Raw genomic sequence first — 15075 nt, 5'->3', positions numbered from 1 at the left:
TGAAGCAAGCCGATAAAGGCGGGTCGATAGTAGTTTGGGGAACAGATGAATACATCTTGGAAGCGACCAAACAATTGTCAGATCCAACCTGTTACCGTAAAATCAATAAGGACCCTACTTTGGACCTACAGAAAGAATTAGGTCAGATTCTAAATAATGGATTAGAACAAGGTTTTCTTGGCAAAAACGAATTTAACTTTCTATCCAATAAACACCCACGGATTCCTTTGTTCTATGTACTCCCAAAGGTACATAAGAACGCAAGAACCCCCCCAGGACGACCTATAATCTCTGGATGCGATTCATTATTTGAACCAGTCTCAAAATGTATAGATTTCTTTTTGAAGCCTTTTACACTGACGGTAAAATCTTTTCTTTTGGACACCACGGACTTCTTGAAAAAATTGGAGCAAATTCCGTTTAGTGAGGACCAAGACCTGCTAGTAAGCATGGACATAGTCTCACTTTACACACAAATCCCCCAAGATCAGGCATTGGAGGTCCTAGAGATTTTCTTAAACAAACGGGATAATCCTTCAAAAATTCCAACTGAATTCATACTACAACTTGCCAAATTAGCCCTAACAAAGAATTACTTTAAATTTGGTGACGACTTTTATTTCCAGATTAAGGGGGTCGCTATGGGCTGTCCTTTTGCCCCGGAATTGGCGATCCTCTATATGAGTCAATATGAGGAAATGTTCGTTTACAACAATAACCCATTCCTCCAATGGATAGGGGGATGGGTGAGATACATAGACGACATCTTTTTTACATGGTCAGGGACATCTGAACAACTGAACCAATTCCATGTCTGGATCAATGACAGGACAAACGATATCAAATTCACACTACAGACCTCTAAGACCAGAATGTCCTTTTTGGATGTGGAAGTCTATTGTGCGAATGGACAATTAGTCACTACTTTATTCAAGAAAGACATCGACCGCAACAAGGCATTAGACTTCTCAAGCAACCACCCGAGCAGCCTTAAACAAAATCTCCCAATAGGACAGTTTCTGCGCATCCGCAGAAACTGTACCTTCAAAGACGAATTCATGGATCATGCCAACGTCCTAAAAGAAAAACTCCTAGCCCGTGGCTATCCAGCCAAACTATTAAAACAAGCAATCAAACGAGCTTGGTGGACGCCACGAGAAGAATTACTTGTGAGGAGAAAAAAACATCAACAACAACGCATTGTTTGCGTGTCAACATACTGTCCATCATCCAATCTCCTTAAAAAGTTGATCCACCAGAACTGGCATCTACTTAGAGACCTTAACACCCAATTCACAGAATGCCCCTTGTTCGCGTATAAAAAAGACAAGAGCATTGCTAATTATATCGTTCGAGCAGCGATCCCGAAACAAAAGACACTGACAGTACGGGACTATGTGAATCTTCCACCGATCACTGGCCACCGGAAATGTGGCACATGCCTTTGTTGTGCATCCACTATGGAAGGAAACTTGTTTCAACATGCAGGGATATCTTGGAAGCATGAACAATTCACCAATTGTAAATCAAAAAATGTGGTATATGGCATTGTATGCCCTTGTGACAAGTTGTACATAGGAAAAACTACTCAAGAAGTTCGACAAAGGATGTCCCAACATAAGTCCCGAATAAAGAAAAAAGTCATGACCGCCCCACTGGTCCAACATTGGCTCGATGAGCTACATGGAGAACAAGACTTGAAATGGACTATAATATCCAAAATTGACCATGACCCAAGAGGCGGAGATGTAGAGGCTAAACTACGTCAAAGAGAAGCCATGTTGATTCTGAAATTTAATACGACCACACAAGGCCTGAATGAAATGTCCGAACTATATAGTCTGTGAGTTCAAACTCATTTATTTATTATTTTTACACCCCCCAGCCTCGCGAAAAATCCCCCTTGTTCATAAAATATGCATCCTCTGGTATCCGATTATTCAATCCGATCACTTGTTATTCCTCAACACATTGATTGAAACTCGGCAGCGCTCAACTTGGGACCGGCGGATTATTCCCAAACTTCAACTCCCATGACTCATACTGTATGAACTACAAATCCCATGAGTCACAGAGCATGAACCCGGAAATACCCCAGACTAAAAATAACACGACCCGGTTGAACCAGCATCGCGTTTCCATTCAACCGCGACCCAGCCTGGAGGAGAAAGACGCACAGCCTCAGGTAACTAGACACCGCCTATAGTTTAGGTTAGCGGTAACCGCAACTTGCTAGATAATGCCGCCGTCCGTGATGCAACCACTCTTTAATGCATGTAGCGACGAGCCCGCAACGGCGTAGAACGAATAAATTAGACACTGCCATTAGTTGAATTCGGCAGTTCCCGCAACTCGCCCGGCAACGCCGCCTTCCGTTGTGTCATTTTTCTTTGATGCACGTATTGAGGAGCCCTTAACAGCACACTGACAGCCGCTGTTTGTTTAATTTCCAGATCGAGTCTCGGGGCCAGTTCCTGAAAAAAACTATAAAACTAATGGATTACTTGCTTCTTTGGATGCCCGCATGAGGTTTTGGATGGTATAACTTTCTAGTGAGTACCACAGACTCTCGTCCCTTCATGAGTACGAGATTCTTTCAACTGATTGTGTCTGAAAAAGATTTATTTTTTGATTTTTCAGTTCATCATCACGTTCAAGCCGCAGTGATAATACTGACAGGTAACAAACTGAGTGTGTTTGGATGCTAAGTGAAAGTTGAGAGTCACTCTTTCGTTTCCACTGACAGTTTGTTTTTTTATTCACTTTTTCCACAGATTTATTTTGTGTGGTTCTGAAGAGAATCCTATTAAATGTACTAGGATTCGAAACGCGTCGACCGATTGAGGTGGTAGTTGTTAGGTGGCGCCACTGTTGTGGCTGTTTGGCCAGTGCTGTGGCCAAACGTTTGTAACAATTGGAAAGTTTCAAGTTGGTTCTAAAATTGATTGTTTCGTATTTTGGTGAATGTAAACACTCATTTAGTTGGACCCAACTATTACTTGACTGTAAATAGGCTGAATTGCACATAGAACAAAGACAAATTTGCTTTTCTTTTACAAATAGGTAGAAATAACGCCACTAACTTCCACCGCCCCATCCCTTTTAGATACTATTGAGTGTTTATTGTTGTCTAGTGTCTATGTTGTACGTGAACTGTCTAATTGTTGTTTTTCACACTTGATTGATCAATTCCTGTGTTTATGAACCTGTTCCTCCTCCGTATAATTGTATATTGTTTGTAGATAGCTGAAAACAAAAATACTGTTAAATAAAATACTGTTAAATATAAAAATAAGCTAAATAAAAAATAATTTTGACAAAAAATAAAGATTAACAAAAATATTGTTTCATAAACTTTGTGTGACTGAAAGAGTGGTCATTTTTTGAAAGAGCAATTAGTGGCTCCTTCAACAAAAATTTCGTAAATCATTGCACAGTACTGGCAAACTGTTTTGTTTATTTCTAGATTGGGCGCAGCCTTACTGTGCTACACGCCAGACCCGTTTTGTTACTTATCAACATCTGTTAGGGCAATTAACCGATAACTGGCTGGATTGTCTAATGGGCCACTTTTATAGATTGGCTAGATTATACTTCCCTGCCATGAGTCTGGAACCATTTTAGATTTTACAACACCATTGAACAAAGACGTTAAAATGTCTGACCAAAGATCTATTTTTGCTTTAAAAACAGAGTTTTGGATCCCATTGGGGCTCGGTACCCCATTTGACCTAATCCCACTTATTGACTTTTAACTTGTTATTCTTGCAAAAACTCAGTTACTAATGGTTTGACTTTGTTCTGACGATATTCATTTTCCTTTATCCAGCTACTTATGTTAGTCAGCGAACTTGACTTGTACTGTTCGATGTTGTTGTGACTGCAGAGGCCCCGTATAGAATATAAATGAAGGATGCCCAGCATGATTTGGAGATGTTGGCACTGTTGGCTCTTCTACTGCCATATTCAAGGTTATTATTTTGTCCCCAAAAAGCTTTCAGATTATTTGTTTTACTAACAAAGTGCAACTTTGTCCATATTTCTTCGTGGTGTGTTCATTTTGCTTTCCATATTTCATTTTTGTATATTCTTCTCAAGCGTTTTAGTGAGCACAGTTTTGAGAATTTAACTGCACTGTTCGGTAGTTTGAAGATGGCCCGTGATGTTTTATTAAGTGCCTTTTTTTGTTGGTACAACCTATTTGAATACCACCGGGTTCTTTTTTGCCTTGTAGTGTATCCCCTTGTTGTTGGTTTGCCCGAAAGTGATCTATCAAGGAGTCGGTGCCAAATTTCAACCATTGATTTTCCATGTCTTTTCTCAATAGGTGCTGATTCTCTTGTGGGTTTTATGAATGCCAATATCTCCAATTGATTTGTTGGGTGCCACACTAACCTTTTCAAATTGTAAGCCGTTGATCCAGTTACCAGAGACCATGACTCTGGCAGATGATCAACTGTTTACAACAATAACATTGTTTGTCGATTATGATCACATTCCACTCTGGGGGTCACTTGATACTCAGAAAGGGATGATACAAGATCCTTTGAGATAATGGTGTAATCAATAATATAATCTTCCCGTAAATTTTTAAATGTTGGATCGCTCTCAGTATTATTTTGGTTGACTTCCTGAAGAGCATAATGTCATATTTATTTAGCTGCGAAAAAAAAAACTGATGTATTAAAGCTCTAGTTGGTTGATCAGTTAAGTTTTTAGAAATCAATTGCATATTGAAGTCTCCTGATAAAAGTAAGATAAAAGCAGGGTATTGACAATTCAGGAATGTAACTATTTTCTAGAGCACAGTAAATTGGGAGTCTTGTCTGATTTCGTTGTGCTTAAATATACATTTAAAAATAATATTGTTTTTATTAAATCTATTTGAATACATAATAGCCATGTTAATTGGAAATCGATTTCATAGTGCTTGATGTTCAGGTCCAACGACACACAAGTAGATAGCCCACCTCTTGCTCTATCATAGGCAGACGAACGGGATGCAAAATGTGCATACTCCTGATGTCTGATTATGGACTCTTTACATATATTTCAAATTTCCTGAAGCATTAGCACTTTGAAATTCTGTATAAAAGTTACTGTATCTTGATCTTCTAGCAATCTTATCAGGCCGTGTACATTCCATAAGCAAATATCAATGGATTTATTTGTAGTGGTTGAGCTGTTTAACCATCATTCGTTCACTTCAGCTTCCTCTTTAGGAAGAATTTTCAGAAGCCAAGCCCAGCCATCACTTAAAATATGATTTTTCTTTTATTCCTCATAAACACTTAAGACCGAGTTACAACTTGTAACTTTGATGCCAGAAGTCAGTACAGGGTTACATAAAGAACGTATTGCTCCTTTTAAAACATGAATCTAACCTCCACGTGTTTCACTTGTCATCGGGTTTAACTGAACAGTTCTTTTTGCCGCAGGATTTAGAATTAATAAGGTTGGATATTGGTTATCACTACATTTCCTTAGTTAGATGCCCCATTTCAAAAATTGTGGTTCATTTTCTAGGATTTTATTAATAATCTCTTCACTATGCCAAGTGGTACAAGACCCCTCTTGAGTGGGATTCCTAGGATCTTGTTTAAATTGGATTGAGTCTAAATCATCCGATGTTAGATCATTTAGCTCTGGGATCGAGTTTAACATTTTAAGAATGTTTCAACGATTCAAGATATTGTATGCTCCCCTTGAAACATACCATGGGTGAAATATTAATTTCAAAGAGGAAGCAAGACTGTTATCTCCCATTGACATTAAATGTTTTATATGTTCACAATTCGTAAATAATGGCGGTAAGAATCTTCCTACCTCCTGATCCATCATCTTCTGTAGCAATGCCACTTAAAACACTGTTTTTTTCAAGGGTGTCTTTTTTTATTGGATCTAAGCTTTTCCCAGATTGTGAGGTTGATGAAGACTTATTATAATTTTGCCTTCCCCTTTCTGTAGCTTGAACTGATAACTGCAGGTCTCCACTTCCTGGTGAAAGCCGTTTTCCGAGGCCTAGTCAGTTTGATGCATCTCTGAGGTGCGGTATTATAGACTTATTAACAGCATCATCAGAAGAAAGTGATACGTCTGGTTTACTTAAACTTGTGGTCAACCCATCTTTCAGATCGCACTGGTGTATTTCCTATGATTTAGAAATCTGGTAAATTTCTTTTGGTTTATGGAATGAACTTGTATTTGTTGTTTTATTGATTTCTTTATTCTGTTATGTGCTTTTCATAATCTTGTCCTTGCTCTTTTAGTTATCCCTTCTAGTATTACTTTGGAAGATAAATCTGTATTATTGGTAACTTGGGTATCTTCGTCATCTTGTGATAATGATGACTTTATGGGTTCATTAGGTTCAGTAGGATCAGGAGGTATTTGTAGACTACTTAATATACTTTCTTCCCTTACTAATTGGTTTTACCTTTTTTCGTCTTTCATCATAGATGGTATTATGTTCTGTTGCTGATCTTTGTGCCTGAGGGAACCTTTTTTATTGTTTGTCAACTTTTATTCCAATCCCATTTTTATCCAATATTTTTGTAGGTTGGCAAGATGTTAGCTCTAATGGTGCTTTGGTGTCATGGCACTGGCAGTGATCATGCTCTATTGTGCCTACTCGCTCTTTTGTATTCTGTACCAACATTGACTTGACCTTCTCCACCAAAGAACCCACTATATTTGATAACTCTGAGATTTTATCCAACATGTGGGCACAGATACAAGTGATCGATTGATTATCTCTATCAGATTGTGCCTTTACTACCAGATTTTACAAATTGAGTAATTTATAGTCATTCCCGGCAATTTATAGGGCTAGTGGGTTTAATAAATCCACCTGCGTGTTCAATTTAGCTGAGTGAAAGTTAAGAGCATTAGTTATAGTATCATGGTATTAAGCAGGCTACCCCATAATTCCTTTTTAGACTCTTTTGGACCCTTTAGAACTTGTGCTCCGACCAAGAAATTGTCATCAAATTTAGCTAATAATGACAGGTCGGCTGAGTTGAGGGGATTTTTCATAGAGTCAGCTTGCTCTACCTTACTTTGTCCATTTATAGTGAGCGCACTCTCAATATTAATTATCTCAGGAATCAAAGTCAGTTTAAGATCATGCACAAAAATTCCTGTTTCCGATATTGGACTGAATGGATCCATTTCAACGTTGTTCTCATGATCCTCAGGGCTTGAAAAAGCTTCAGGTATCATATTTTGGCATCCTCTGGCTTTTTTTTAGCCCGTTGAATATGAGATGACAAAAATACCTCATCACTTGCATTTTGATCAATGCTGGATGATAAAGTAATCACCGTATTGTTCTGATTTGTGCTGGAAATCTATTCCATTCTGTAAACTTTATCAATGTTGTAATCTATCGGTGACTTTTTCTCCAGCCCAATAGATGTATTAGGGGTGATTTCTGTTCCAATCACAAGCCCACAAGATGCACTTCTTTGCTGAATCACTCGTGTTGGAGTACTGAGGGCAAGGGCCCATCTCTGGAACTGAGATCACATTGTCGAATTTAGATAAGTTGCCACAGCTGCTTAAGGGTTATTTACCACTTCCACTTTCCCTGGAAAAGAAGCATCATTGATTTTGTTGCGTCCAGTTTTTTTATAATTTAAATTTCACGTTGTTTTAACTTTGCCCATTGTTGTTTGAACTCCAGCATCTATATTGCCTTCCCTGGTGCTTTTGCTGGTTCTTTCCATAGTTTTAAAATATCCTCCGATAGTTGGCTGGCAAGCCATGTTATGATTTTATTTATATTGTCCCACGGAGACATTTCCGGGAGAGGTCAGAGATGATATTGTTAAATTTGCTGTTTCTCCTGTTGAGGTGCTTAGACCACTACGCAATGTTCCGGCCCCGATTTTGCCAAATCGCTTCCTCCGCTGCTTTATTTGTAATTGAGGCATTGCCCCGCGCATGCAGCTTGGCCTCATAGCTATAGGGATAGAGGGTCTGTGAGTCATTCTAACCAGGCTAATAAATCTGAGAGCAGGGGCGTAAGGGACCCTCCTTTACCCTCCTTTATTTTGGACCCCCCTCTCCCACCCCCATACCTTCAGTACGCTGCTTTCCAACCGCTGCCAGTCCGCTTTGTCATGGTCACACCCGCATTTTCTTTCGCCCTCGGGCACTACGAGTGCAGATTGCAGCCTTAGGGCAGGCAGACCCCATACCATGCCATCAGCCCCCTGATACATATGCTAGCCCTCGAACCGCAAGCTGCACCCGGTCTCCGCTACACTGGCCCACCTCCACGGATTGAGGGACTGGAGTTGGTTAGTTATTTCATTAGTTAAATTATTTGCCAGCAACAGCAACTGTCTTGTCCTCACCCGCAGACCTCACGGATAATAGGATGTTGTAAGTGCTGAGATGCATGTAGGGAAATTGACGATTTTTGGGTGGCCTCTACCCTTCTTCCAACCATTTAAGGCCTCTGCTCCATGTCTCCGAGGCACCATTGCCCACCCAACTAACCACCTAGCAAGTGGGGGCCACCAGACGGCCTTAGACCGCACCCACCCTGGTTGGGCCATCTCTGCATTCCGTCTGCAGCCCACACTTCGTGGCTGGCCACTACTGGCAACCAAACGCACTAAGGTTACCGTTAATTACGTTGGAGGGTGATGGAGGGTAATGGCGATAGCAATAGTGGTAGTGGGTGTCCGCCGCCGTGCACAAGCCTCAGAGTCCTGGCAGAAGAAAAGGCCAGAAGTGCGCAGGTAGAGAGAGTAACCAAGCCCGACCTTGCTCACTCCTCGCCATGCCCCTCGCGTCATGTCGCATCCTCACATCTTCCAATTTACAAAGACAACCTAACTGTAAGTCCCTAGTACAATGGTTGAAGTGAGTCAAATGAAAGTCTATATAAGTAAGTATATTATACATATTTTAGTAAAATCAAAAGGTCTTGGCTAACTAAAAAGGAGGTTTTCTCAAATCAAAAAGGGTTTGTTTTGACAGGTTGGGTTCCAGTTTTAAACAGCAGCTGCCTGGAGTCATGTTTGCCTGACTACAGTGGTGGATGGAGCAGTCGTTATGCAGTCCATAGGTGACATTTAACTCTCCAGGCCATGGGTGTACTTTAGATGCAATATGATATGGATTTATAGAAACGTTACATATTTTAATTAGGTGTTAGATAATTGAACATGTTTTAGGGGCCAGAGCACAATCAATCAATCAATCAATCAATCAATCAATCAGGGGGTTTAAAGTGCACTTCTTACCGGTGAGGGTCTCAAGGTGCTGAGGGGTGGGGGAGTGCAGCTCCGGGTCAGCCGAAGAGACAGGTCTTGAGGCTCTTCATGAAGGTGTGCGGAGCGGGGGAGCGTCTGGGAGCTCATTCCAGGCTTTGGCAGCAATGTAGGAGAAGGCTCTTCCACCCGCTCCGGTTCTGCGGATGCACAGGGTTTCTGCTAGTTTGAGGTCAGCAGAGCAGAGGTTCCTTTTGGGTACGTGGAAGGAGACTCTTTCATTGAGGAATTTGGGTCAACTGTTGTGGAAGGATTTGTAGGCGTGGGTGAGTAGCTTGAAGGTTACTCTCATCTCCACGGGGAGCCAGTGGAGATCTCGCAGGTGTTGGGGGCTGTGCTCATGCATTGGGATGCCGACGACGAGTCTGGCCACGGTGTTGTGGATGGTCTGGAGTTTGCGTAGCAGGGATTTGTTGATTCCAGTGTAGAGGGCTTTTCCGTAGACCAGTCTGCTAGATTTGAGTGCGTGCATGACGGGCTTTCTGGCTTTCTGGCTTTGGGGAGGGGATCCACGTGAAGATCAACCCTGGTTAGCAGTGTCCCAGTGCACAGAGTGAAAAAACCATCAGTGTTGGTCCACAAAAAATGGGGCTGACAACTCAATGAAAACACTTTCTCACACTGATGTTGTGTGAAGATGTCCTTTTAAAATCCTGTGCAAAATATAATGGGAGAAACAACATGCATTTCACATGATTGTGGTCTATTGAAAAAATAGGTAGTAGTTTACGAAGAAGACAATTTGGGATTGAAATTATCCTTTGTTTCAATCCCAGCGCAAAATTGTCAGTGATGTAGAAGAAAACAAGGCTTCGCCTGATACCTTATAGTCCAGAGAGACATTTGTTTCATAAGAGTGCAGGTATAGTTTGAGTGAGATACCTTCATCATGCAGAGGCATTTTCATGTAAGTAAATACGGTATTCCTACTTGAGCGAATGAAGGATGATTCTAACTTCAGCTCCTACACCAGCTTAAACCAGCTTGCTTTCCAGAGACCTAATCATACATCAGCATTTTATATAACATATAGTGTACATCATTACTATTATTTGTCAGGCCCAACAATGAGTTACTCACTCTGTACAAAGAGTGGCTTGAACCTCTTGAGAATGTCATAGATCACTCGCTTGAGTGTGGGCAGTGGAGAGCAGGATCATATCTATTTGACCACCCTAGACAATAGTAAATGGTATTTTGGCACAAAAACATTTACTTTTTGTTCTGCGTTAGCTGAACATTTAACAGCATTTATTATAAATTTTAACAGCATTCAACAGTGAGCAGAAAAGGGCATAAAAACATACACAAAACTACAGAACACAAAGCATATCAGGTCACACATGACCAGTCAAGCCATTTGGCAACACGATAACCACTGCGGAACACAATTCCATCACTTTGCAACACTGCAGCACAAAAGCAACAGACTAGGTCACCATCTCCACAAAATGGCACCCCATTAACTAGTGGAAATATTTTGTCACACAGAGAAACCTGCTTTTATAGCACGGTGGTAATGTGTTTCCTCCAGCATTACAGTAACTTACTACTGTGGACATGAAATCGTGCCAGCCAAAAATGTTATGTGATCACTCCCCAAATATTTGTATCATGAAGGACGTGTGTGCTAGCTCCTACTCATTTTCATGGCTCATTTTCAATTTGGGTTCCAGGAAAGCCTTTAATCACAGAGAGCTATAGAATTGATGAATAATGTTATCAGAGTTTCTCCATCTGTTCTAAAACCATTTTCAGTGAGCTGACTAACCTGAAAAAATTAAGGTGACAATTCTTCCTTTGAAAATGTGTCAGATTTTATTTTGTGTTCATGAACAGAATAGCCTAAGTATCTTATTAAAATAACCTTTAAAATGTTTTATTACAGTTTATTATCATTAGGGCTCTCTAAGGATTACACCATTTTTCAGATGATAACTCTGTTATAAGCTGTGTGGTAGACTAGTATTTATTTTCTCCCACACAAAAATGGTGCATAGAAATTGGAAATGAAGGAAAAGTGTGTTAACAATAGTGCCTGTGCAGGAACACCTTTCAAAGGGCCACGGGGCATGCAGAGGCATGCAGGGGTCACAGGATCAAGCTTTGGGGGAAGAGGCCTTTTAATCCTGATGTGGTGGGGTCCGACCTACTATGGATCCTGATCAAATGGGAAAGTACCCATTCAGCGCTTAACTCTTGGTACTAGTGTGGGTCAAGCAGTCCAAGGTTTCTTGGGGTGGGGGTGGTAGACACAGGGCAGGAGGTGAACACAGGCCCATAACTCAAAATATGTGCAGCAGACAAATACTTTCTTTTTTGATAAAAGATGTATTATATACTGCTACCACCACAAAGCAAAATATGACATTCACAAACAATACAGACAGACCCCTAAGGCAGAGGCTCTAGAGTTTTATAGACAGAACCTGAGTCCCACTTCATTCAAGCTAGTGGTAGTGGCTTTTCCCCATTCACTGTAGACAATATTCAGGTGAAGCCCCACTAGTAGTCCAAGTCTCAGGACTCCCTCCCTAACAATGTATTAAATCATAAGGGTTTCAGCGCCAAAGCGCTATCTGATAAGCATGTTCCCACAGGCCCAACTGGCCCGCAATCCGTCATACCCCAACCAGCAGGATCAGACCAACCAGAGTCTCTGAGAAGGGCTGTCCTAGGGTGCTGAAGCTGCAGCTGCAGACTCCTGTTAACCCTTTTGAACGCGGCCGGTCGGGCTGCAATCGGCAGACCTCGAGTTCCTCTTATGTGGTCGAGCAGCAGCCGGGGGTTCTCATTGTTCCTACAAGCTCTGTACTTTGGTGGGCTATCCCCACGTGTTGTGGGGGTTTGAAGGTCAAGGTGCTGGTCCACAGGTGCAGTGCAAACCCACTAGTGTCATCAAGGTGGCCTTCCTACTCCGTTGATGATCTCAACCATTCCACACTTCTTGCTTTGTCCCAGTGATCCCTCTGGCATATGGAGGTCTTTGTCTATTCACTGCACAGAAGCTCTGACAAGATCAGTTTGGTGGATCTTTTCCATGCATTTGGGGTGGCCAACTCTTCACTTCACATTGATTAAGGCCCGCTCAGCACAGAACTCTCTACACATTGGCCTCAAATGACATATGGGGTCACCGGATTCTCCCTGAACACAGGCGATAACTAGTTCCAGCAACTGTCATGGCTCAGTTCATGGCAACCCTCCTCTGGGATACAAGGATTGCTGACTTTGCCTGCACACAGGCAATAACCTTAATGGTGCACCAGTTGTCTCTTCACACCTTGCTAAGGGGATTCAAATGTCAGGATTCTCCACTGGACCTTGCTCTCTCCAATGTTCTACTTTTCCTCACAGTGCACACTTGGCTTGGCAAGCAGATAGGCACTGGTGCTCCCGGCTCCAGGGCAGGTAGTCTTGGATTCCCTTGGTGACGTCACCTAGCTGGTAGACTAACTGGCATACACGCCCAGCTCTGGTCAGAGGCAGACGTCTTGCAGAGCTTTTCCTCTGGCTGCTTGACAGTTGACAATTTTTGGGGTCTCAAGCTCCTCTCCTTAAAGTCCATTACCAGATACCAAATGTGATTTAGAGTCTCAATCTTTGAAGCTTATGTTGGGGGTCTGCTTCCTTTTGGAAATGCCCACAACTCTGCCCTGTCGTCTTCCAGAAAGCAATCTGTCACATTAGGAGCAACTCTAAATCTGATAGCCCCACAACACAGGCCATGGAGTGACTAGGAAGACACACTTTGATGTCAACCATAGGGATATGTGTATCAAGAGGTAACCCCAGGGCCATAGCCCTACTCTTTATGATACTGTTATCAGCAATCTTTTCTTCCTTTTGACTTCTTCTATGAATTGAAAAGCACCCTTTGAAGTGTACTGAAAAGCCTGGCTCTCCCTTTCTCCCTTGTGTCCCACCCAGCGTACAGGAAAGTCGCAACACACAAATCTGTCTGAATGGATTAATCTACCTCCTCCTTTTTCAACATGCAGTCCTTGGTCTCCTATATGGAACACAGATTTTGCCATTTTTTTTTATCATTCACAGACACATATGCACCCACCTCATTAAAACAACAAAGAAAGTGACCCTACAAGAAAGGATCACCACCAACACACTCAATAGCAAAGAACTTTTCGCTCTGGTCAAAGAATTTGCCAAACCCAGGGCAGAGACAGCAGACATTCCACCCTCCCAATACCTCTGCAACATCCTCAGTACCTTCTTCCACTTTAGGATTAAGGAGATCTATGATAGCTTCAACAGCCTCAATACACAAGACCCTCTTACCCCACCTAAAACCATTGCACTGAATGACACCAGAACTCAGCAGACCCTACTCAGTTAGACTCCCCTCACCACTGATAACACCTCATGATCATGAAGAACATCCACTCCGGAGCACCCTCAGACCCCTGTGAGCACCACATCTTCAACGGAGCCAGCACCTCCATCACCCCAAACTCTGCTGCACCATCAACTGCTCCATCAACTCTGCCACCTTCCCGGAAGACTGGAAACACACAGAGATCAACCTCTTTTGAGGAAACCCTCTGCTGACCTGGAGTACCTCAAGAACTTCAGACCCATCTCTTTGCTCCCCATCCCAGCCAAGGTCATTGAGAAGGCCATCAACGCCCAACTTTCAGAGTTCATCAAAGCAAACCACATCCTGGACCTATTCCAATCTGGCTTCCAAAGCAACCACAGCACCGAGACCGCCCTCCTCACTGCCACAGACAACGTCCACACCCTCCTTGCCTGAGGCAACATTGCAGCCCTCATCCTCCTGGACCTCTTAGTCGCCTTCCACACCATCTCCCACCACACCCTATGCTCAAGACTCCACCATGCGGCATCCACGACAAAGCCCTGGAATGGAACTACTTCTTCCTCACTGGCCGAACACAGAGATTCAGATTAACACCATTCTAGTCTGAACCCACAGATATCAGCTGCAGAGTGTCTCAGGGCTCCTCCCTGAAACCCACTCTCTTCAACTTCTACATAGCCCCGCTCGCAGCCATCGTCAGGAACCATGGACTCAACATTGTGTCGTACTCTGACGACAGCAAGCTGATCCTCTCCCTTACCAATGAACCCACAGTCACCAAGACCAATTTCCATGATGGGATAAAGGCTGTCACCACCTGGATGAAGGACAGCTGCCTCAAGCTCAACTCAGATAAGAATGAAGTCCTCATCATGGGCACCACCCCATTCGCCTGGGACGACTCCCGGTGGCCCGCAGATCTTGGACCCCCCACACCCACAGACCAAGAACGAAACCTCAGCATCATCTTGGACTCCTCACTCACCATGAACTGCCAGATCAATGCCGTCTCATCATCCTGCTTCCACACTCTTTGCCTGCTCCGAAAGATCGTCAAGTGATCCCCATCAATTCCAGAAGGACAGTCTCCCACACACTCATCAGTTGTAGACTCGACTACGGCAATGCACTCTTCGCCGCATTACCCAGAAACTCCTCAAAAAACGGCAGAACATTCAGAATGCCTCCGCCAGGTTTGTATGATAGAACCACGAGTAGATAAATCACTTGTGCCTCTACCAAGCAACATAAACAAGAATACATCTTAATCATGCATTCCTTTACCATGCATGCCGTTACCACATAATTTTGTGATAAAAGCATGAATAGTAAAGGGGCATGTGTGGCTAAGGTCGTGACCCCTCCTCCCCCTACCCTAAGCTTTTAACTCCCCCTGAGCCCCTCCCCGCCCTGAGGTCCAAATACCCCTACACCCTCCCTACCCCCACG

The 15075-nt window shown here is 42.7% G+C and overlaps 1 protein-coding gene across 3 annotated transcripts in view; it reads right to left on the bottom strand.

The window, feature by feature from the left end:
• LOC147697113 (gamma-aminobutyric acid receptor subunit gamma-3) overlaps positions 1–15075 on the bottom strand; it is a 1420783-nt gene that overhangs the window by 87882 nt on the left and 1317826 nt on the right. The gene's annotated exons all lie outside the window — the stretch shown is intronic.

This window comes from Lissotriton vulgaris, chromosome 8 (genome assembly GCF_964263255.1).
Source record: "Lissotriton vulgaris chromosome 8, aLisVul1.2, whole genome shotgun sequence".
In the NCBI taxonomy this organism is placed as follows: domain Eukaryota; kingdom Metazoa; phylum Chordata; class Amphibia; order Caudata; family Salamandridae; genus Lissotriton; species Lissotriton vulgaris.
The sequence above is the reverse complement of the archived record's forward strand: the minus strand, read 5'-3'. Positions and strand labels throughout refer to the sequence as shown.